At 40.2% G+C, this 22,454-nt stretch overlaps 1 protein-coding gene and 1 long non-coding RNA gene across 4 annotated transcripts in view; one reads left to right on the forward strand and one right to left on the reverse strand.

Annotated features, from left to right (window-relative positions):
- Window positions 1-22,454, reverse strand: part of LOC308694455 — a 54,860-nt gene that overhangs the window by 7,651 nt on the left and 24,755 nt on the right. The window lies entirely within an intron of this gene.
- The window catches only part of LOC308695116 (uncharacterized protein), a 52,820-nt gene continuing 33,972 nt past the window's right edge, over window positions 3,607-22,454 (forward strand). For 2 of the 3 annotated variants that reach the window (XM_081373096.1, XM_081373098.1), the window contains exon 1: window positions 3,607-3,703. The gene's annotated coding sequence lies outside the window, so the exon portion shown is untranslated. The remainder of the gene's footprint in view (window positions 3,704-22,454) is intronic. The other variant, XM_081373097.1, reaches the window with a different exon arrangement.

A 22,454-nucleotide genomic window follows, 5' to 3' on the forward strand; every position in this document is an offset into this window, starting at 1 on the left:
TGATTAAAAATACATTTTTAGTCATCCGAACATACTTCATGTGAACATACTTCATGTGTCATAAGTCATGTGAAAACGTCTCAGGTTACGACTGTAACCTACGTTCCCTGAGAACGGAACTCTACACTACGTCAGAATGACGCAATGGGGAAACGCCTCAGGCGTGACAGGTGTCTGAAATCAAATATCAACTCACGTCAACCATGTTGACCGGCGACAGCCCGTGAATCATCAGCTTGATTGATTAATGCGCAACCTGGATGTATAAAGGGGAGCCTTGCACACAAGACAACATCCTATCGTCTGAAGGGACTGTTGCAGGCAGGCCCCGAGGCATGGCAGAAAGACGTAGTGTCTCGTTCCCTGTTCTCAGGGAACATAGGTTACAGTCGTAACCTGAGACGTTAAGGGAACTCTACACTACGTCAGAATGACGCAATGGGGAACGATATACCAACGCCACCATGCTGAGGGGAGTGCATGCCCTCAGGTCACGCTGGGCTGTCAGTGACAGCATTCCCTACGGTCATAGCCCAAGCTAAAGGATACCAAGAAAAACCTCCACAGATTTAAAGGAAGGTCTACCTGGGCCAGCTCAAAGGCCTAGGACCACAATTCAAAATCTAGAAAGGGTCCCTTCTAGGGAATGTGGCTAGGGGACCCGAGGGAACCCCAGCCAGTCTCTATTCAGGGGAACGTGCCACCTGAAATGCCACCAGGCAGGCCTGACCTGGTGTTACCACATAAGACACTACAGTCTGGCCATTTCCTGTCTGTCTGAAGACAGAGCCTCTGGACACTTGCCTTTGGAAGGCATCCAACCCGATGGACTGTGAAGCAGGCAGTGAACCACTCAGCCCGGATCACAGAGACGGGACATCCTGGAGAGTATGACTCAACATAGTGCTTTACGACCCTTGCCAGCGAGGGGAGTTTCTCTACTCGATCCATGGATCTACCCAGTGTTTGTGTTTCAAAACACTGAGGAGGCCTGTGAGGGCCTAAAGGGAGCTTACCTCCAGGAAGGCCTGGTAGGACCTCTAACCTGGCGACCACAACATGTCATATGGAGAGGAAGCCTACTACATATACTGACAAAAAACTAGCTTGCTATTTGCATGAAGGCCTCAACAGGATGACTTTAAAAGTAGAGGAAGCCTGAAACATGTAATATGTACATATGGAGGCCTCAGCAGTACAACTCTCACAGGGAGAGGAAGCCTAGGACATATATTGGCAATAACTAGCCCGCCTAGGCTCAATAAGTATATGGAGGCCTCAGCAATACGACCCTCATATGGAGAGGAAGCCTACTACACATACTGTTAAATCATAACCAGGAAGGCCTGGTGAGGCCTGTAACCTGGCAACCGCAGCACCTGGTAACATAGTATGTGGGAGCTCTTAAACCACAGTATGTGAGAGCTCATACTCAGGAAGGCCTAGTGAGGCCTATGACCTGATAACCACAGTATGTGGAGCTCATTCAACCATAGTATGTGGATTTATATTCAGGAAGGCCTAGTGAGGCCTATAACCTGATAACCACCTTCCAAGCGCTGTTCGGTTGCAAAAGTGGGGACTGTCTGGTCAAGGAGGCCTGTTAAGACCTACTACCTGACCATCGAAAAAATCTCTAGATTTACTTTCTTACCCAAACCATTTTGCCCCAGACTCTTTTTAAACAGGAGACGTGGTCTGAAAAGAAACCGAAATATGTTAATTTCACATTCTACAAAAAGACCAGAACTACACCAGCTCTTTTTGTTCACTGCTCATCATTTTAATTCCTTAATTAAAATGCAGCCAAAAACACTGGATAACGCGTTCTGGATGATAGGCTGAATTACTAAATATCTAACTTCATACAAGTCAGATAATATTCCATCATTTTAATTCTTACATATAATTAAATGCAGCCATAATCACCAGACAATACTATTTTAACATTTATACGTTCTCGTAGTCTACACACTGCCTCGGCAAGCGCGAGAAACGAGCCATTAAATATGGTTGAAACATCCGCCCACGGATTTTTTTCTTTTTTAATGAGCACTGCCAGCACCCTCAGGGACTGACTGTGAACGCCTCGTACCCAAACAGTATTGCTTCACAGATCGCCACAGGGCTCAAATGCTGAACCCTCCTCCCTCGAGAGAAGGGTCCGATCGACAGCGGAGCATCTTAAATAAAAAACGCTCACAGTTTGCACAGGAGGCTCTCTCGAGAGCCTCCCCGTGCTTCAGCGATATTCTCAAAACAGACAAACAGTCCCTGAAGGCGAAAAGATGTTGTCTTGTGTGCAAGGCTTCCCTTTATACATCCAGGTCGCGCGTTAATCAATCAAGCTGATGATTCACGGGCTGTCGCCGGTCAACATGATTGACGTGAGTTGATATTTGATTTCAGACACCTGTCACGCCTGAGGCGTTCCCCATTGTGTCATTCTGACGTAGGCTAGTGTAGAGTTCCCTTTCGAAAGGGAACAACATTAAAAGTTTTTTTAACTATAAAAACTCAACCAGCTGAACAAAAGATTTTAAGTTGGGAGACGTGACCTTACTCAGTGAATTGAGTTAAGTGAACTACTTTGTTTAAAAGTTGATTAAACTCAAAAAAGCTGTGCAGCGAGTTGCCTTACAATTTTAAGTTATGTCAGCTTTTCTCTTTTTACAGTATTGTTATATTATTATATTATAGATTGCAGTTGCTTACATATATCTGCAATTTAACTGCTAAAGGTACCATAGGCCTATATTAGAGATTTTTTTTAATTTATCACTTGATATTGGATATTTAATTGTACATTTCCCCAGTTTTTACATTTAGACAATCTTTTCCATTCTCAAACGCTCATTTTAAGTTAATCTTTAAAATGCTGATAATTGAATGACATCCCTAAATTGTCCTAGAACTGTCTGACTGAATGCCAGCTTATGTTCAATGACTTGGAAATTAAATAAACAATATATTAACTTCTCAAGGAAAGTTTTGAAAAGTCTATTCAAAGCTTTGCTCGTCTAATAATGTAATCTCTATGAATGAATCTTCATTTGGACTTTTCTCAGCAAATGTTAATTTATGATTTACAAGCGGTGTGGAGAATGGATGGATGGATTGTGTCATTCCTCCGTCATTCCCCCTTTTCTCTTATTGCATTCATTTATAGCTACACAAAGTCTTCTGTAGATGGACCCAAAAATTACATTTACATTTAATCAATTTGCACATGCTTTTATCCCAAGGGACAAATGAGGAACATCACAAGCAAGTTATTATACAAGAGAGAGCAAAATTTGCAGTATCGCAATGCCAAGCTTTCAGGAGTGCAAATGCAAAAGCACAAGTGACCATTCAGAAAAGTAAAAGAGAGAGAATGATAAGTTTTATTATTATCATTAATAATTAATAGAATTAATTCATAGATAGGTGCTTTGTGATTCCCACGCGGTTTGCAAATAGTTCATAAACATCCATCTTAAGGCAGGGCAGGGCTTTATTCTCCTTAGTTCTCTTACGCTCTTTTCTCCGTATCCCCTCCCCTCCCGGTTTTTGTTTTTTCTTACTTTTTTTTATAATTTTGACAATATTTGCCAGTCTTTATATCTGCTGTAGGAGAAGAATACAGACCACAATGCAGTCATCCCAAAATCAAAGCCTGCGTTTTAGAGATGTTATTAAGAAGACACCAGATCTTATTGAAGTAAGTCTTGCTGAATGCAGTTTTTGTTTCAGTTTTCCACTCTGTCTTTGTATTATGCTATTTAGCATCATCTTAATGTTAAATGTTTCTGCTCAAGTCTGATTAATGGAGGCATGTTTGCATGATTTTTTTATAAGAACCCTACATTTCTGAAGCTAAAGGTGAAGTCCTCATATATATCGAAGTGCCCCACAAGAAACATTATAGAAATGCAAGTGTACATTTCATTAAAATAATGAGAGCATGAATTAAGCTTGTGTAATTCCTCCTGAAAATGCAGCATTGCTGGATGTTTTGCATGCTGGGATGTGGTTGCTGGTGCCCAGTATGGAAAGTGGGATTGCTGGTGGACCAGCCCCACCAGACCTATACAGCTCTCACCGGCATAGACCAGTCCGAATCATGGAATTCATGATGGTTTGCTTGATTTTTCAGTAGAGATACAAACCCATTCCACTCCAACACAACTATTTCATAGACTCAGTCGTTGATGTACATCATCTCTCTCATTCTACACACCTACTTAAACACTGCAATGTTTGTACATTACGTTGCCAAAGTGACCAACTAAAACCTTTCTGAATATTAGAAGCCTGAAAATGTCAAACTACTAATTTGCATGAATACGTACATTTATGTCAGCATTTCTATTCCAACTGATCTCACATGTCAATTTATGATTTATGGCATTTACTTATGTTGTCTTTTTGATTCTCTCCTCATTGCCAACTACCAATCAAAGCACAAAAAAGTACCAAGAGAAACACAGTAAGAGAGAGAAGAGAGCAGTAGACTGCATGCACTTCAGTTCAGTGGGTTTGAAATATGATGGATCAAGAGTTTTCAGAGTTTTCAGACAAACATGTTATATCTGTTTCTGTATCTGATTTTCCACCCTCTTGAATACTGTGAAGGAATTTGGGTGTTTACTGTTATTTTTATGGCTGATTGGGTCTTGTTTGGGTGGAGTTGCTCTCTCTCTCTCTCTGTTTTTCACATACCTTTGGAATTCTTTGGAAAAAGTATACAATTAGTTTTGCTTGGAATGTCTGGAAATACGGACCAACCTACTGGAAACAGAGAGGGAATATGTTCATGATATTTTTCTGGCAGCCTAAAAATGTCATAGATATTAATATTCCCACAACAGTTTCTTAGTATTAGTATTTCCTATAGTTTCTGGTTTGGGAGTGTCTTTGTGCCTCAGGTTAATAGTTGGTTTGAAGATATTTTTCCTTTCAAACAGCACATGACTGCAATCTGTCATCAACGAGGTCATTGGGAGTGTCTTCCAGTTAATGATGTGCATTAATACAAAATATGTTTATATTTTCCAGCTCTCATAAAGCATATAACCTCTTCAGGAATTGTCATGGTTTGTTATTATCCTCAAGCAATGGTTTCTACTGGTTAATCCTAACCTGTAGCTATAACCTTACAAATGATTAGAAAATTTGTCATTTTTAAAACGTTTAAAGAGTAGAATAAAAATCTACCTAGGCATTATTCATGAAATAATTATTATGATTGTATGTGTAGAGACTCCAAGACTTGAAATGTAAGAGTCAGATACGGGAGATAATCTGATTTCATCTCTAAAATTTTTGCGAAATCTGTGTTATTTCAACTTTAGGCTTTTTTGATTTATTAAATATTTCAATGAGGTTTTAAAGCACATCATAGGATATAATCTGCTCTCCTAAGAGTCTTTAATGACATCTCTCTTGCTACAGATTCTAGGAAAGCTATGGATCTGGTCCTGTTAGTCTTTGATTTGATTGACCATAACATTCTCCTTCTGCAACGCACCTCGGTTGTGGTGTACCACATGGCTCTATTCTCGGCCCTGTATTTTTTCTTTATATTCTCCCTTTAGGCTCTATTTTCAAAAAATATGACATATGTCCTTCCACTGTTATGCGGACAATACCCAGATCTATTTCCCCATAAAGCGTAATGATAAACAATGTCTTATGGCTGCCATAAGCTTGCTTAGAAAATCTCAAATTCTGGCTTACACAACATTTTCTGAACTTTAAAGGGATGGTTCGGAGTAAAATCAACCTAGGGTCATTTGCACCATGGCATCGAGCCAAACACCAAGAACCTATTTGTACTACTGTGGAAGTTTGGTACCATTCTGGGCATTATTAGTGGGGTAATTTACGAGATACAAATCTGGAGCCAATAGCGCCTGCACTAAGCCATTCGGCTGATATCTCTAAATAAGCTCTAACTTTAAAAATATTTGACCAAGGGAATAAAGGCTTCTGGGGGGGTGTTTGGCTCGATGTCATGGTGCAAAGGACCCTAGGTTGATTTTACTCCGAACCATCCCTTTAACAAGAGTATTGTCAACTGAAATTAGGCTGTTTTGACCGAAAAAAAAATGATCTCGATCTTGATCTGGGCTCTCTTGCCCCATATAGTTCTTTGTATGACAGGATATGCGTTCCGTTTGAACAGAAATAAGCGCTGTTATTGTCCCATATAGTTCTTTGTATGACAGGATATGCGTTCCGTTTGAACAGAAATAAGCGCTGTTATTAAAATCTGTTTTAATCATCTTCATTTATTGGCTAAAGCCCTTCCTGTCATTGAGCAATTTCAAAACGATGATTCATGCTTTTTGTTTCCTCACGCCTCGATTACTGTAACCCTCTCGATTTTGGAATTTCTTATTTTTCTCTTTCTCGTGTTCTAGTCCAAAATGCTGCTGCCAGACTAGTAACATAAACGTAAGTGAAACGTAACTTTGACAACATCACACTAGTCCTGGTTTAATTTGTGAAAATATTGCATTTTCTTCTTGGTTCGGTTCACTTTCATGAGGGAGCATTTCAAATCGTACCAAAATGTGTTAGTGCAAGTCACATGTGAGTAAAACTGTCCTCTTATTGGTCAGAATTTTGTCTGTGTCATCCATCAAGATGGATTGACATGTTCACTCTGCGAGGTTATTGTGGCTTTTTCTGTAGCTGTCGATAACAAAGAAAAACTTCATGCCCGGTCTAACTGATAAACTCTTTGGTTTTCAACTGCAATAACTAAAGTGCTCACTAATAGAATCAGACACTGCTGCTTTTTATATAACGCGTTTAGATTATGATGCCGCTCAGTTCGTTAGGTCGGATTGCTTTCTCACCTCAAGCGAACCACCAGAGTTCGTTTTCAATCGGGCTGAGACCACCTCATTCAGGCGATCTCGGAGCGAGTGTTTTGGTGCGAGTTTCGCTGGTTGTTAATTTGGTTTACATTTAAAAAAAAAAATTTAAACCCAACGGTTGGGTTTGTCCATATATTATCCAACCCAGCATTTCATCAACCCAGTGTACAACCTTCTTAGGCTTACAATGATTTTAGGAGAAACAGCCTAGAATGGTAGTGTTAGTTTTAGTTCTACTTTACTTGGTTCTAGAGCGCTATCCTAACTTATCTATTTAAGTCTTACACTAGTGCTCGTATCTTCGCAGAGAATAAAATTCGTCGTCACCCCCATGACAATGACAGACTATAAAGGCATGTTGTTACATTATGTACATTCTCTTTCCAATTCTCATCTTGCCTTAGTTCTTGAGGGTGAAACTACAGAGCTTGATCTATAAATATCTTGGGACGCTTGTTGGCGAGCGTCCGTTTTTTTTGTTTTTTTTTTCATTTGCTTCTTGTTGTACTATTAAGCGGCTCCTGTGCCAGCTGAATAGAGCAGCCTTTGTTTATATTTCTATTATTAACATTAGTCATGTTGGCAAGCTGCATTGATGCTGCTGATCATTAAATAATTTTGTTAGAGATATAGTGATTAAGCTGCTTAGCTATTCTGATTTGCAGTGTTGATATATAGTGTACTTATTTTTCTTTTCTCTCTTTGTTCAGTGGCGAGCTGCACACTGTGTGGAGCACACACTCACCCCTATAGATCATTGTCTATCTTGTTTGGGATCTAAGAACCTGCAGGCCCTTTCAGATCCTTATCCTAGCTGTATAGTTTTATGCCATTGGCAATTCATGAAGACGTTGCACGTCAGAATGCTGAATTAGAACATTACCCCCAACTGGGTGCAAACTCTTCAGAACGTGAAGTTAAAAGGGTGGTGATGGCAGTTACTCTGACTCCTAAGAAAAATAAGCTGAAGACCCTTTTTGTTGGTGCAGAGGGTGGATCCGCTGGCTGAAGGCACTCTTGACTTCTATGAATGAAGGGAGGCATTTAACAAAAACCTAATATGCTTCTTGCATGGAGAATTATGTGGTCTCAGTGTCTCCATCAGACTTGATGCACAACCTGTCATGATGGAGACAGTTGTAAGTCCAGTATCAATGCATTCAAGTAGTGGATGGAGTTCAGATCGTGACTGTGAGCCGATATCAGCTGCAAATTCATTGTGTGCTAAATTAAAAGCGCCTTTGGCTAAACTTAACCTTGATGCTTCACCTATTGTAACTAATCAGGTTCCTAACCCGTTTTGCAGTGCTTCTGGTCAGGTTAATGATTTAGTTGTCCCACAGTGTGGATACTTCATTAAAGAATTATCATTTGGCTTCAAGTTCTCGTTGACCATGCGGCCTGATAAGGCAACTTTCATGCTGTTTAGTATGGCAGATGCAGGGTCAGTTGGGTTGCATTCAATGCCCCCAGTAGAAACTGTAGTGGCATCACTTGTTGTAACATAACAGCCAGAATGTAAACGGACTAAGACACTTGTGCATAAGACTTGCAGACAGTGTTGTGGCCAATGTCGGTGGATCTCGAATGCATTGACACAGTTGCTGTTGGCATTCAATGTTTCACTACCATCCTCAGACAATGCCAAGATATTACAAGCTTCACTACAAGCGATTGGGCCAGCTGCATCTAACTGTGGGTCTCAGACTCTGGGTTTTCTGCCACAGCTGAGAATGAAGATGTGTCTAGCCCGGACTCTATTCCCAGAATCTGGTGAGAAACATTTTCCATCAACTCCCCCTTGTTCTGGGACAGGTGTTTGTTGCAAAGCTCAGAAAGTATTAGGCAGACATCTCCTTGCGTCTGAAATGCGTTCAAAGCATGTAAGGCTTTGATGTGCCTCATGCAAGTGTCCTGTAGCGTAAGGACCTTTTGTGACTTTATATAAACACACACACACACACACAAAACCTCACAACAAAGAAACAACATTCAAACAGTATTGCAAAACAAACAGCACAAAAATATATATATGGTACAATTTATTATTCAGTCTTTATAAAGTTCATGTGATTTTCAAAGTCAGATACGCTTAGCTGTCTCTAAGGAGTCCAATGATGATGATGTTTCATAATAATAATACACAATGAAGTAAATGACCGTGATCAAACATATAGATTCCCAATCAAAGGGTGTCCGTAGCGGTAATCAAAATGTCCAATGTAGCTACATCAAATCAAAATGCCTCCAGTTATTTATCTGCATTAAATCTAATACATTCAAGAAGCACAAAGATAATATTTTACAAATAAATAAACATGCATACACATCTTACCCAACCAGGGGTGCGTTTAGTGGTGATGAGTGTAATTACAGTGTACAATAACATCAGATACATGGCTGTATAAACACTCTTAAACTTTGATCCCTTTTGGGGGGATTGGGGGGATTGGGGGGTTGGGGGGGGGGGGGGGGGGGAAGACACTCCCTCTATTAGAGACACACACCTGTGGCCTATTGTAAATGTTTTTTGAAGTTCTCTGTTTACCTGAGAAACACTTGATGTCTGATGAAGGCCTTTAAATTTGCCCCAGTGTCATTGATATACAGTATGTCTGTACAATGATTGTTGCACTTTTTTTTTTTAATTTAAATTTTGTTTTTCTTGATCTAAAGCTCCTATACGGTGCTTTTATATTTTGCTGCAGTTTTATGGATGTTACCATATTTAATATTTACTTTGTCTCTGTCACTACGGTTACAGGCAATATTCACAGATAGTGTGAGAATGGAATACAGGCTTGACTTTGCTCATTCATACAAACAGAACTCAAGTCACTAAAGGTGATAATACACAGGGCAACTTTTTGAGCAATGTTGATGGGCAATCTTGCCGAGCGATTGTTGCTTGGGCACTTTCACATTGAAAATGGGCAATACATTTCTATCTGGATCATTTAGATGGGTCGTGGGCCCTGTGTCTCATCTGGTTGCCCGTTGACGGCAACATTGCCCAGGAACATTGCTAAAAAAGTTGCCCTGTGTATCATCACCTTAACTGTGAACAGGACTATGCTCACACTTGTCAAACCCAAACAATGAAAGTGTTAAATGTAGCCCATAACTTGCGCAGGACACAGTCCTTCCTAAGAATTAAACCCTGTTCGGCCGGGACTAGTTTTCCAGGGGGACATTAGAGAAATGTATGTTTCACAGATGTACTTTGCAATTTCTAAAATTACTTTGCAGTTTCCTGTTTTTCAGCAAACTCAACGGCCCTCTGAGATATCTAATCCCATCCGAAATGTCTGTGATTGCTGATGTTGTATTTGTATATGTGTTTTTGACCTAACTGAGCAACCGTTTGTGCACCAATCCTCGGCATGCTTTCATTTAGCTTGAATATGGATGTTATCTGACAAAAAAACATAAAATAGAGCCAAATCGTGGAAACTGCAAAGACATGCCCCCTTTTTTAATATCACTGTCAGGTAAGAGTAAAAGATACTTGTCTAGATTTCTCTGCTCACTTATAAACTTGCAAAGTTTACTTAAATAGGGTTTTTATTACAAATTAAGATTATATTAAATAATATATGAAGACATATACGTCATACGTGATGCACACAATGTAGCACAGCACTTGACACAGTGTTACCTTCTGTAAAACCCACGTCTAGAAAACCCACCTCTGAAATAACTCCCATCCGAATCAGTTCATGAAATCACAGATATCGTGTGATAAAAGTTTTCAACTCAAACGTCATTTAGTAAACTATTCCCGTCCAAACAGGATTATACTCTTAATGTGACTCTTCTAAAATTAGAAGATGATTTAATCTAAAACCTGGTGATGTCATACATGCTTACGTGACGAAATTGTGTATGCTTTGCTGTGATAAGAAGCAATGTATGCTTCCTTTGTAAAATATGTGTTGAAAATGCAGGAAAACATTTCATGATGGTAGTGGCCTGATATACTGTACATAGGAATACTGTAACCACTCTTCCATTGACCTGCCACGGGTGAACTGGTGAACCCCAAATCCCTCACACAAAGGAATTCTCCGTCTAGCTATTTAATACTTTTACATTGAATAGTCTTCTGTGTTGATCATTGTACTTCAATTCTGTACAACAAAACATCAAAATACTTTCACTTGCTCCCACAGAAGATGACGCAAGTTGAACAAAGGGCTAAGGTTGTGAAAAAATACCTCTTCTTTTTTATCTTCTTTCACATGACTCTTGTTTTTCATAGCTGATCTCAGGGGATTTTTATTGCATAAATAGTGGGTAATCGCAAGCCTAGCATGATGTCATACATCGTGTTTACAATCATTGGGGGTTTTCCTGTAATTACCAAGCAAATTTTACAAAAGAGCCATACAGTGCATCTTAGAGAAAAGTATAAATATTTTCATCACATAAGTAAATCCAGTATTCCTGAGTTAGATTAAATCAGTTTGCAGTTTGCCATGCACAGCCAGATTTACCTTTGAGTGCCCAATAGTGTGCCCGCCTTTATCCGTTTGTTTGTTTGTTTGTTTGTTTGTTTGTTTGTTTGTTTGTTTGTTTGTTTGTTTGTTTGATTGATTTGTACAGTTATATGGCAGTCGGGAAAGAATGGGGGCTAGTTCCACATAAAACACAGCATCGTTTCTGAATGAATCAGTGTATATATAGATATACATGTGATAAAATATGGTACTGTTTGTGTATAAATATATTTGAACATACTATATAACATTTGAGGGAACATGTATGTGCAATATACACTCACCTAAAGGATTATTAGGAACACCTGTTCAATTTCTCATTAATCCAATTATCTAATCAACCAATCACATGGCAGTTGCTTCAATGCATTTAGGGGTGTGGTCCTGGTCAAGACAATCTCCTGAACTCCAAACTGAATGTCAGAATGGGAAAGAAAGGTGATTTAAGCAATTTTGAGCGTGGCATGGTTGTTGGTGCCAGACGGGCCGGTCTGAGTATTTCACAATCTGCTCAGTTACTGGGATTTTCACGCACAACCATTTCTAGGGTTTACAAAGAATGGTGTGAAAAGGGAAAAACATCCAGTATGCGGCAGTCCTGTGGGCGAAAATGCCTTGTTGATGCTAGAGGTCAGAGGAGAACGGGCCGACTGATTCAAGCTGATAGAAGAGCAACTTTGACTGAAATAACCACTCGTTACAACTGAGGTATGCAGCAAAGCATTTGTGAAGCCACAACACGCACAACCTTGAGGCGGATGGGCTACAACAGCAGAAGACCCCACCGGGTACCACTCATCTCCACTACAAATAGGAAAAAGAGGCTACAATTTGCACGAGCTCACCAAAATTAGACAGTTGAAGACTGGAAAAATGTTGCTTGGTCTGATGAGTCTCGATTTCTGTTGAGACATTCAGATGGTAGAGTCAGAATTTGGCGTAAACAGAATGAGAACATGGATCCATCATGCCTTGTTACCACTGTGCAGGCTGGTGGTGGTGGTGTAATGGTGTGGGGGATGTTTTCTTGGCACACTTTAGGCCCCTTAGTGCCAATTGGGCATCGTTTAAATGCCACGGCCTACCTGAGCATTGTTTCTGACCATGTCCATCCCTTTATGACCACCATGTACCCATCCTCTGATGGCTACTTCCAGCAGGATAATGCACCGTCACAAAGCTTGAATCATTTCAAATTGGTTTCTTGAACATGACAATGAGTTCACTGTACTAGAATGGCCCCACAATCACCAGATCTCAACCCAATAGAGCATCTTTGGGATGTGGTGGAACGGGAGCTTCGTGCCCTAGATGTGCATCCCACAAATCTCCTTCAACTGCAAGATGCTATCCTATCAATATGGGCCAACATTTCTAAAGAATGCTTTCAGCACCTTGTTGAATCAATGCCACGTAGAATTTAGGCAGTTTTGAAGGCGAAAGGGGGTCAAACACAGTATTAGTATGGTGTTCCTAATAATCCTTTAGGTGAGTGTATGTACAAAATTCATGAGAAAATATATAGGATGTATGTAACTTTTTTTTTTATAAATATACCATCATACATCATACATACATTTCTGAATGAATCAGTGTTCTGAACTAATTGGCTGAGTGAAAGATTCAATGAGCCCTTTAAAAACACACCATGTGCCCCACTGTGCATACTATCCACCCGAAATGTGAGATTAGAATAAGTGTCACATAATGACATAGTATGTTGAAAAGAGTAAGCCAAAAGTCCCCAGATGGTCTACTATATCTGAAAGATAATAGATCTGTGGAGATCTGTGGATCACGCCGAATCTGCCGATACCAGATTTGCTAGGAACAGATTAATCACCTGTCCGTAGAATAAATGATGCTATTTTTAACGCTTTGACTTATCTGCACAAAAATTGGTACATATCAGTGGCCGCATGTACCGAAGGTATCTGAGACGTTTGAAGACAGTGCCACCAAGTGTTCTGAAGATATGATTTTTACAAGAACTCTTGTAACGTTAACAAATATTGTCCAAAATCATTCATGATTTATGCCGATTCCAATAATATACCATTTTCAAACCTTTAGCTTGTTTAGCATTTTGAAGTATGTGAAAATATTTTTACTTCTCCTACAAATCTTTCCCAAGAACAAGGGAACAGCTTTCTGAAGTCGACTCTTTGTGACTTGACCTGTGCTATGTTAGCTTTATAATCCCAGGACACTGATTTGAGTCCTGCCCTGGGTGTGACGTTTTCTTGTCAAGTGATTATAGCCATATTGACGTAATAAAATGGGTTGGGGGACTATCTGTAGAGCAGCTGGAGGGTGGTATTATGTCTAATTCAGCATCAATCATATATAATGTTATGACATCAGTACATCACATGAAATTAACTCGGGGGCCACATGAAATGAGGTGGACATATGACAATCACAGCATAATGAAATTAACTTGAAGATCATTTTTTTAACTTGAAGATGATTTTTATTTAATAAAATGCTATATAAATAAACTTGATTTGACATAATGGTGTACAATGTCAACTGCCATTTCAACACTGTCAGGAAAAAAAGTGCAAAAATTGGGGGACAGCAGCTCGTCACCTTTTATGCAAAGAACATATTTCCTTATATATGGACGATCAGTATATATACATATTTTTTTTTAATGGATATTGAAAATATTGTGCTATAATAAATGAGGAATTGCCGCTTTTCATATATTGAAAAATGTGACAATATATTTACTTATATCGTAATGTATGTAATTTTATATTCAATAACACACTTCTATATACAGTACATAACATAATGTAATATATAGATATAAATAAATGTGATAAAATATGGTACTGTTTGTGTATAAATATATTTGAACATACTATATAACATTTGAGGGAACATGTATGTGCAATATATGTACAAAATTCATGAGAAAATATATCAGTTCAGTTTCAGTTTCAGTTAAGTTTCACTTTATTGTCATTCAAACATGTTAAACATGAAGGAACGAAATTCGTTTCCCAGGTCCAGCAGCGTAATACAAAATAAATAACAATTTACAATTCTAAGATAGACCCTATATAAAACATATAAAACGTAGACCTATATAAAACATTAAAAATAGTCTTAACCCTAATAAACAATTAGAGCCATAATTTAACCATATGACATCATTAAAGTGCCTTATGCAGTAGCAGCAGCGAGCGAGCAGAGGGCAGGAGGAGCTCTAAACCAAGGAGTTTATAAGCCTTACAGCCTCTGGAAAGAAGCTGCACATTAGCCTTGTAGTTCTTGCTTTAAGGCTGTGCAGCCTTCTGCCAGAGGGGAGGGTGGTAAACAGTTTATGCGCCGGGTGAGTGGAGTACTTCATAATATCTGATGCCCTGCTTCTGCACCTGCTGACATAGATATCATCTAGGGAAGGAAGGCTGTCATTAGTTGTTATTTTCTTAGCAGACTTAACTCGCAAAAAACGCCTTCCTGTCAGCTGCAGAGCAGTTTCCATACCAGACAGTGATGGAGGATGTCAATGTGCTCTCCACCACACACCGGTAAAAACAGGTCAGGATAGCAGGGTTAAGGCCGGCCTGCTTCAACCTCCTCAAAAAGTCCAAGCGTTGGTGGGCCTTCTTAATAATGCTGGCTGTATTTGTAGCCCATGTGAGGTCGTTGGAGATGTACAAGCCCAGATATTTAAAATTGGTCACCATCTCCACAATTACTCCATCAATGAAGATGGGAGGAGGTAGAGTACGATCTCTCCTCCTAAAATCCACAACCATCTCCTTAGTCTTTCCCACATTGATGCAGAGATTGTTTTCTCTGCACCACACCACGAGTTCCTCCACCTCCTGCCTATACGCAGACTTGTCATTATTAGATATCAGTCCAATTACAGCCGTGTCATCTGCAAACTTCACTATGTGATTGCTCAGACGTGTTACAGAGCAATGCGAGGAGCGTATGCAGCAAAGGGCTCAAGACACATCCTTGCGGGGAGCCAGTGTTGAGTATAAGGGTGGAAGATGAGGTGTCGTGGATCTTAACCGACTGTGGCCTGTTTGTCAAGAAGTCCAGGACCCAATTACAAAGGGATGGTCTTAGTTCCAGCAGCAGCAGTTTGTTTATTAATGTCTGCGGAATGATGCTATTAAAGAAAGATGAAAAGTCCAGGAAGAGCAGCCTGACATAGGAATCCCTGCTCTCTAGGTGGATGAGAGCAGAGTGGATGACAGTTGACACTGCGTCAGACACAGACCGGTTCCTTCTATAAGCATACTGGTGGGGGTCCACCTTGATGTCAACAGTGTCCTTTATGTGAGCCAGAACCAGTCGCTCAAAGCATTTCATGATCAATGGAGTGAGGGCCATGGGACGATAGTCATTTATACTTTCCATTACTGATTTTTTAGGCACTGGTACAATAATGGACGTCTTGAGACAAACAGGCACAGTAGCTAGGGAAAGTGATAGATTAAAAATGTCTGTTAGCACCCCTGTAAGCTCCTGAGCACAGTCTTTAAGAACCCGGCCAGGAATGCTATCTAGACCTGCTGCCTTGCATGGGTTAATCCGCCGCAGCGTCGTCCTCACTTCCTCAGCAGACACACTGAAAGATAGCTCACCTGGAGGTGGTGTGAACCTGGTACTTTTGGAGGAGTTGGATAAGTCAAAACGAGCATAAAAGGCATTTAGAGCATCAGGAAGGGATGGGTCCAGAGGACATTCTGCATCCTTTCCTTTATATCCTGTGATGCACTTAATGCCCCTCCACATACTCCGGGGGTCATTAGTGTAAAAATTACCCTGTATCCGTAGGGCATAAGTAGCCTTAGCGTTTTCAATGCCAACCACTAGTTCCCTCCTTGCTGCTCTCAGTGCCACTGTGTCCCCAGACCTAAAGGCTGCGTCCCGTGCTTTTAAAAGAGGCCGCACTATTCTATTTAACCAGGGTTTCTGATTTGGACACATAATTATTTTCTTGGTAGTAGTGACGTCATTGATACATTTGCTAATGTATCCACAAACAGATGATACATATTCCTCCAGGTCCACCCCATTTTCACCTGTTGCTGCTTCCCTGAATACCTGCCAAGAAGTACACTCAAAACAGTCCTGTAACATGGAGACGGCTCCATTTGGCCACACAGTGATGGTCCTCTCTGTGGGCTTGTTGTCTTTGAGTACAGGATGATGAGTAGGAACCAGCATGATGGAGATGTGGTCAGAGAAACCTAGGTTGGGGCGGGGCACCGCTCTGTATGCCTCCCGTCTGTTGGTGTACACCTGCTCAAGTGTATTATTTCCCCTAGTTGCTAAGGAGACATGCTGGTGGAAGCGTGGCAGAATGTCCGTTAGTTTAGCCTGGTTAAATTAAGGCTGCTACAATGAAGAAAGCCTCCGGATGCTTATTCTGGAGCTCACAGATGTGATCATGAAGCTCCCTGAGTGCTGTGCTAACGTTAGCACTCGGGGGAATGTAAACAGCTACAATACATACAACTGTAAACTCCCGGGGCAGATGAAACGGCCGACATTTTAATGATAGATATTCCACAGATTCCGAACAGTGGCTGCAGGCCCGTCGCGACAAGGCAGGCAAACCAAGCAATTGCTTGGGGCCCCGAGCTGGCCTGGGACCCCAAGACAACGACTGATTAAGAATAAAATGCAACGACAAACTGTGTGAGCGCCCCTTTGATAGTCAATGCAGTAAAGTGCAATGACACTGTTATCAGGATCCCCCTCAAGGGGGCCCCTCTCAGTAGTCGCTGACAGCAGCCAGCCAACTGCGTGATCTCTGCTGCCGGCAAAATACAAAACCTCCTCGGCAGTCATCATGAAGCGGAATTATGCTTCAGGAAGCCAGAAAAGAATGAAGAGAAAGGAAGAGGAGGATAAGAAAAAACAAGATAGTGGTAAGTAGGGGTGTAACGATACACGTATTCGTATTGAACCGTTCGGTACGAGGCTTTCGGTTCGGTGTTCGGTACGCATTTTCAAACTGAACGGTTCGTTGGATCATTTTTCCTGCCGACCAAAATTTCGTCATTTCAAATGTAGGCGCGTTGCTCGTGGCAAGCGCGCTCATAATGTAGAGACGCCGGCGCGACCACAACATTGCCCAACATCAAATGGCAAACGTAATGTAAGCGGAACGAAACTGAGCTACTCGTTATTGTGTGGTTGACGGACCGTTGTTTATCAGTTTGGACCAGTGCAGCGCGAGCCGATCGTGATTATGCGACACTGTTACTACACAGCACTAATAAGAGATCCAGTAAAGAAAGCATTTGAATTCGCCACAGAAGTAATAACATCGCTGCGAGATCTCGTGAGAAACATTCACATAGTTTGGCAGGAATAGTAGGCTATAATGCCTTCAAGTAACATTATGTCGGTTTTATTTCGACATTATGAATACAATGCCCTCAAATGTTAATCTTAACTAAAATAAACATTTGTTTATAACTACTACAATATTAAATTAAATTTTTTCCAAGGAGCTGTTTTGTTTTATATGCTCCTAAGAAGAGTCAATTATAGCTCCAGAATTGCTCAAAGTAAAAAGAAATAATATTTTATGGTGCTAGTTTTAATTAAAAAAAGAAGAAAAATAAATAAATCAAGGAAATTGGCATTTCTTTCTTTTTGCTGTATCGAAAACATACCAAACCATAACACGTGTATCGTATTGAACTGAACCGTGAATTTTGTTACACCCCTAGTGGTAAGTGATAAATTACACTGGATAAAATAGCTCCACTTGTCTTGTACAAATGGTGTAATTTTGCAGCAGGTAGGCTAGAAAAAATATGTTTATGTTAGCTACCTGCCTGACGGCAAATGCTGCTTGTAACAAACAGTTAGTGCAACTTTTTTTTCGAACGGACGGAATATGGTTACATATTATAATATGTTTTTTATTGGGGGGGCCTCCATGTCCATTTTGCTTGGGGCCCCCAAATTCCTTCAAACGGCCCTGAGTGGCTGCACACCTGACTTCAATTTGTACATCAGCTTTTTTGTTGATGTAAACACACAGCCCCCCTCCTCGAGATTTACCTGACAGATTGTTACGGTCAGCTTGGTAGAGAAGTAGCCCATCGATCTGGTAAGCTGAGTCCGGCATCCTGTTGTTGAGCCATGTTTCCATCAGGAGCATTGCACAGCAGTTCCGCATTTCCGTAAAACTGCTCAGTCGGAGACGCATTAGGTCCATCTTGTTGTCTAACGAGCATACGTTAGCCAGAATTAGTGTTGGAAAAGCGGGTCTGTTGCTAGCCTTTAGCTTAGCTAGCAAGTCGGCCCGCTTACCTCTCTTCTGCCTCCGTGCACATCGCTTTCGCTTTCCCCTCAGCTGGTATTACCTGTTCCTCCAAACCGCTGTCCTCAAGAGCCGCATTCTGCCCAGCATTGCTTTTAACTCTGGTTTAACCACCATGCTGGGAACAGCAAGTTGAAGAAGTTCAGTCGAACTGTACCTCACTATACCTATACTTAGTTTAGCAAGTAATGTCATGCCAATTGCCGGTAGCTGAGAAGCCGCTGCACTGCTGCGCGCCGCCATTTTCGCCAAAGTTACATATAGGATGTATGTAACTTTTTTTATAAATAAACCATCATACATCATACATACATTTCTGAATGAATCAGTGTTCTGAACTAATTGGCTGAGTGAAAGATTCAATGAGCCCTTTAAAAACACACCCTGTGTCCCACTGTGCATACTATCCACCCGAAATGTGAGATTAGAATAAGTGTCACATAATGACATAGTATGTTGAAAAGAGTAAGCCAAAAGTCCCCAGATGGTCTTCTATATCTGAAAGATAATAGATCTGTGGAGATCTGTGGATCACGCCGAATCTGCCGATACCAGATTTGCTAGGAACAGATTAATCACCTGTCCGTAGAATAAATGATGCTATTTTTTAACGCTTTGACTTATCTGCAGAAAAATTGGTACATATCAGTGGCCGCATGTACCGAAGGTATCTGAGACGTTTGAAGACAGTGCCACCAAGTGTTCTGAAGATATGATTTTCACAAGAACTCTTGTAACGTTAACAAATATTGTCCAAAGTCATTTATGATTTATGCCGATTCCAATATGTAATTTTCAAACCTTTAGCTTGTTTAGCATTTTGAAGTATTTAAAAAAAATTACTTCTTCAAATCTTTCCCAAGAACAAGGGAACAGCTTTCTGAAGTCGACTCTGCCTGGTTTAGTTGACCTATGATATTGTAGCTTTATAATCCCAGGACACTGATTCAAGTCCTGCCCTGGGTGTGAGTTTTCTTGTCCAGTGATTACAGCCAAATTGACTGTAAGGATGGATTTCTGATAAAACTGAATTAAAGAATTCGAACCTGCAATAAAACAATAAAACTCAATAATCTGAAGAAGAGATCTATGGGACAGAGAGCACAACAAAACTGGCCCAATCTCATCTCTTCCCCCCATGCTGAGTTCCTGACTCTGCACACTATTTTCTCCCCTAAAGGTCTCATTCAGTCACGCAAATCTCACAAACCTATACTGTCTCCAGCTGTTTTATGAGATGTCAATATAAATACTTCTGGTGCGAACGGTAAAGGAGTTAACCGCTGATAACCATTTATCTTTATCCCCCAAACTCAGGCGTGACCCCTTGGGGCACGAGAAAGGGTCCAATGAAAGCTGAATAAATATTTGGGTGCTAGATGTTTATTGTTCTTTTGTTCCACTTGGGTATTTAAAGGGAATTGGCAAACCACTCAAGGAAACATCTGTAAACAGAACTTCCCACACTGTTGTTGTGTGTCTCTATTGCCAGGTATGCTGACTCTTTTAAACTATTTTTGATATGGTATTTTGAATTATGTTTGTATTTTATGCTGATCAGTTATGTATTGTGTATTCTGTTTAATCCGTTTAATTGACCCTGCCTGGCAAAATAAATGTTACATCTTGATTTATTCTGAAGTATTCTGAAATCATTATTTTAATGGATTATAAGGAGGCTGGTGCTACCGCAAATCTTAGTTAAGGTAGGTCTAACTAAAGGCGAATGTATGAACGGAGTCATCTGAAGACCTTTTGATTTCTGTCTATCACTGATTTAGCAAGTTGTATGGAAATGGCTAAAATAAACTACACTTTTTTGTATGAGTGAGCAGTAGGCAACTGACTTAAGAGGTATTAGCAAACCCTGCATCCACTGACTAAGATCAGAATTAGCAAGTTTGTGACTGTGAGAAACACAATCCGGCCGACGTGATCTCTGTGCGGCATTGGGTCCATAATAAATCAATAACTGAAAGTATGGAATGCCAAGAATAATCAAAGATCTAAATTAAATCACAATTCGTATTTTGATCAGCTGTTAAGATAGAAAATCTGTAAAAATTAAAGAGTCATTTAAATTTGGAGTCAGATTAAATTATTTATGGAGTCAGAATTAAAATTAGAAAAGACATGCCCGAAAAGACATGCACGCTGAATTCCCTTCAACCATGACACCGGATACCATTTTTGGGCCAGTGGGTGGAGTTTACATGACGTAATGAAATGGGTTGGGGGGCTATCTGTAGAGCAGATATATGATTGATGCTGCATTAGACATAATACCACCCTCCACCTGAGTGTTAAATTAACACTCCTCGGTGTACATATAGGTCCATCTACAGAGTGTTAAAAATGAACACTGAAGCAGTGTTGAAGTTAATAATGAGATAATTAAGTGATTAATTAAGTGATGATTGGCCATTAGTGGTGACACCTAATGTTAATAAGCAGAATCATTCACTACGTTTACATGCAGCCAATAACCCGTTCAAAACCGGGATATTAGCAATAACCCGGTCGCGCACGGCCATGTAAACACTGGCATAAACCCGGATATGCTCATATCCCGGTTTTTAAAAACCCGGATATTATACCTGTGGTACCTCTTTTCTAACCCGAATATTTGGTCATGTAAACGCGTATCGGCATATCCCCATCAAAAGGAACATTGATTTGTGTTCTGCGCATGTACTATTCGCAAGGAATCTTGGTCTTTTGAGTAGAGACGGCACATACAGAACCCCGCGTGCAGTATACCAGAAGTAAACAAGAAATAGAGGTAAATAGTTCTGCCCCGAACTATTCATTTACCGCGTGCTGCTGCTGTTGTTGTTGTCTTTGGATACAGGAAGAAGAATCGGAAATGACGCATATTGCGTCTTAAGGTTGTCCGTACGTCCAGACGCTAACCGTGCGTCGCCGTTTACATCGGGATATTGCCCATTGATTACAAATTCCATGTATACAGGAGTAACTCTCTCTGCTCACGCATGTAAACGGGTAATTCCGAATGTTTCAGAAACCCAAATAGTGACCTTAACCCGACCATAACCCGAATTTAAACAGCATGTAAACGTAGTCATTGAAGGAAAGAGAAACAAGAACTACAACTGACTTCGAGCCTTTACACATTATTGCTCTTATTATTACCAGTTTGACTTTATTTCTGTTATACATCAGTTATTGAGATTCAACAGAAGTTCAGACGTTAATGTTTTATGGAATTTTTTGCATAATGAATTTTCGATCACCATCATGGTGGTCAGTGTTTGCTTTAGTTGGGCTCTTGACCCTTTTCAGATTTTATTGTTAGTTTTTCTCTGACTGTTCCAACATTGTGTTTATAAAGCACGTTTATTACTCCAAGAGAAAACCTGCTCACAATATGTTGTGATGTTGACATTATCATCATGTAATGACATGATTCAGTGATGTCATTCAGAGTCTAAATCTTTGACTATATGCTTTGTCTCATTTTAGTATTGGTGATTTGTAGTCTGGAGATTTTACCGTTTGAGATCCAACAGCAATATGAACAATTTGAAAATACTTTTTGCACAGAAGTTATGTTTAGACACACAGACATCAAGAATCAGCATATGAATCTCAACAATGGTGACAATAAACAAACTAGTGACAAACAGATCAACTCTGAACATCACAAAACAAGCTACTAAATTCATAACAAAACAATAGCAAAATAAAAGCAAACAGGAAAAAACAATGAAAATTACAGGACAATTCAGCGACATAATTTATTCATGC

Source organism: Scardinius erythrophthalmus (genome assembly GCF_964197995.2).
Source record: "Scardinius erythrophthalmus genome assembly, chromosome: 8".
Lineage (NCBI taxonomy): Eukaryota > Metazoa > Chordata > Actinopteri > Cypriniformes > Leuciscidae > Scardinius > Scardinius erythrophthalmus.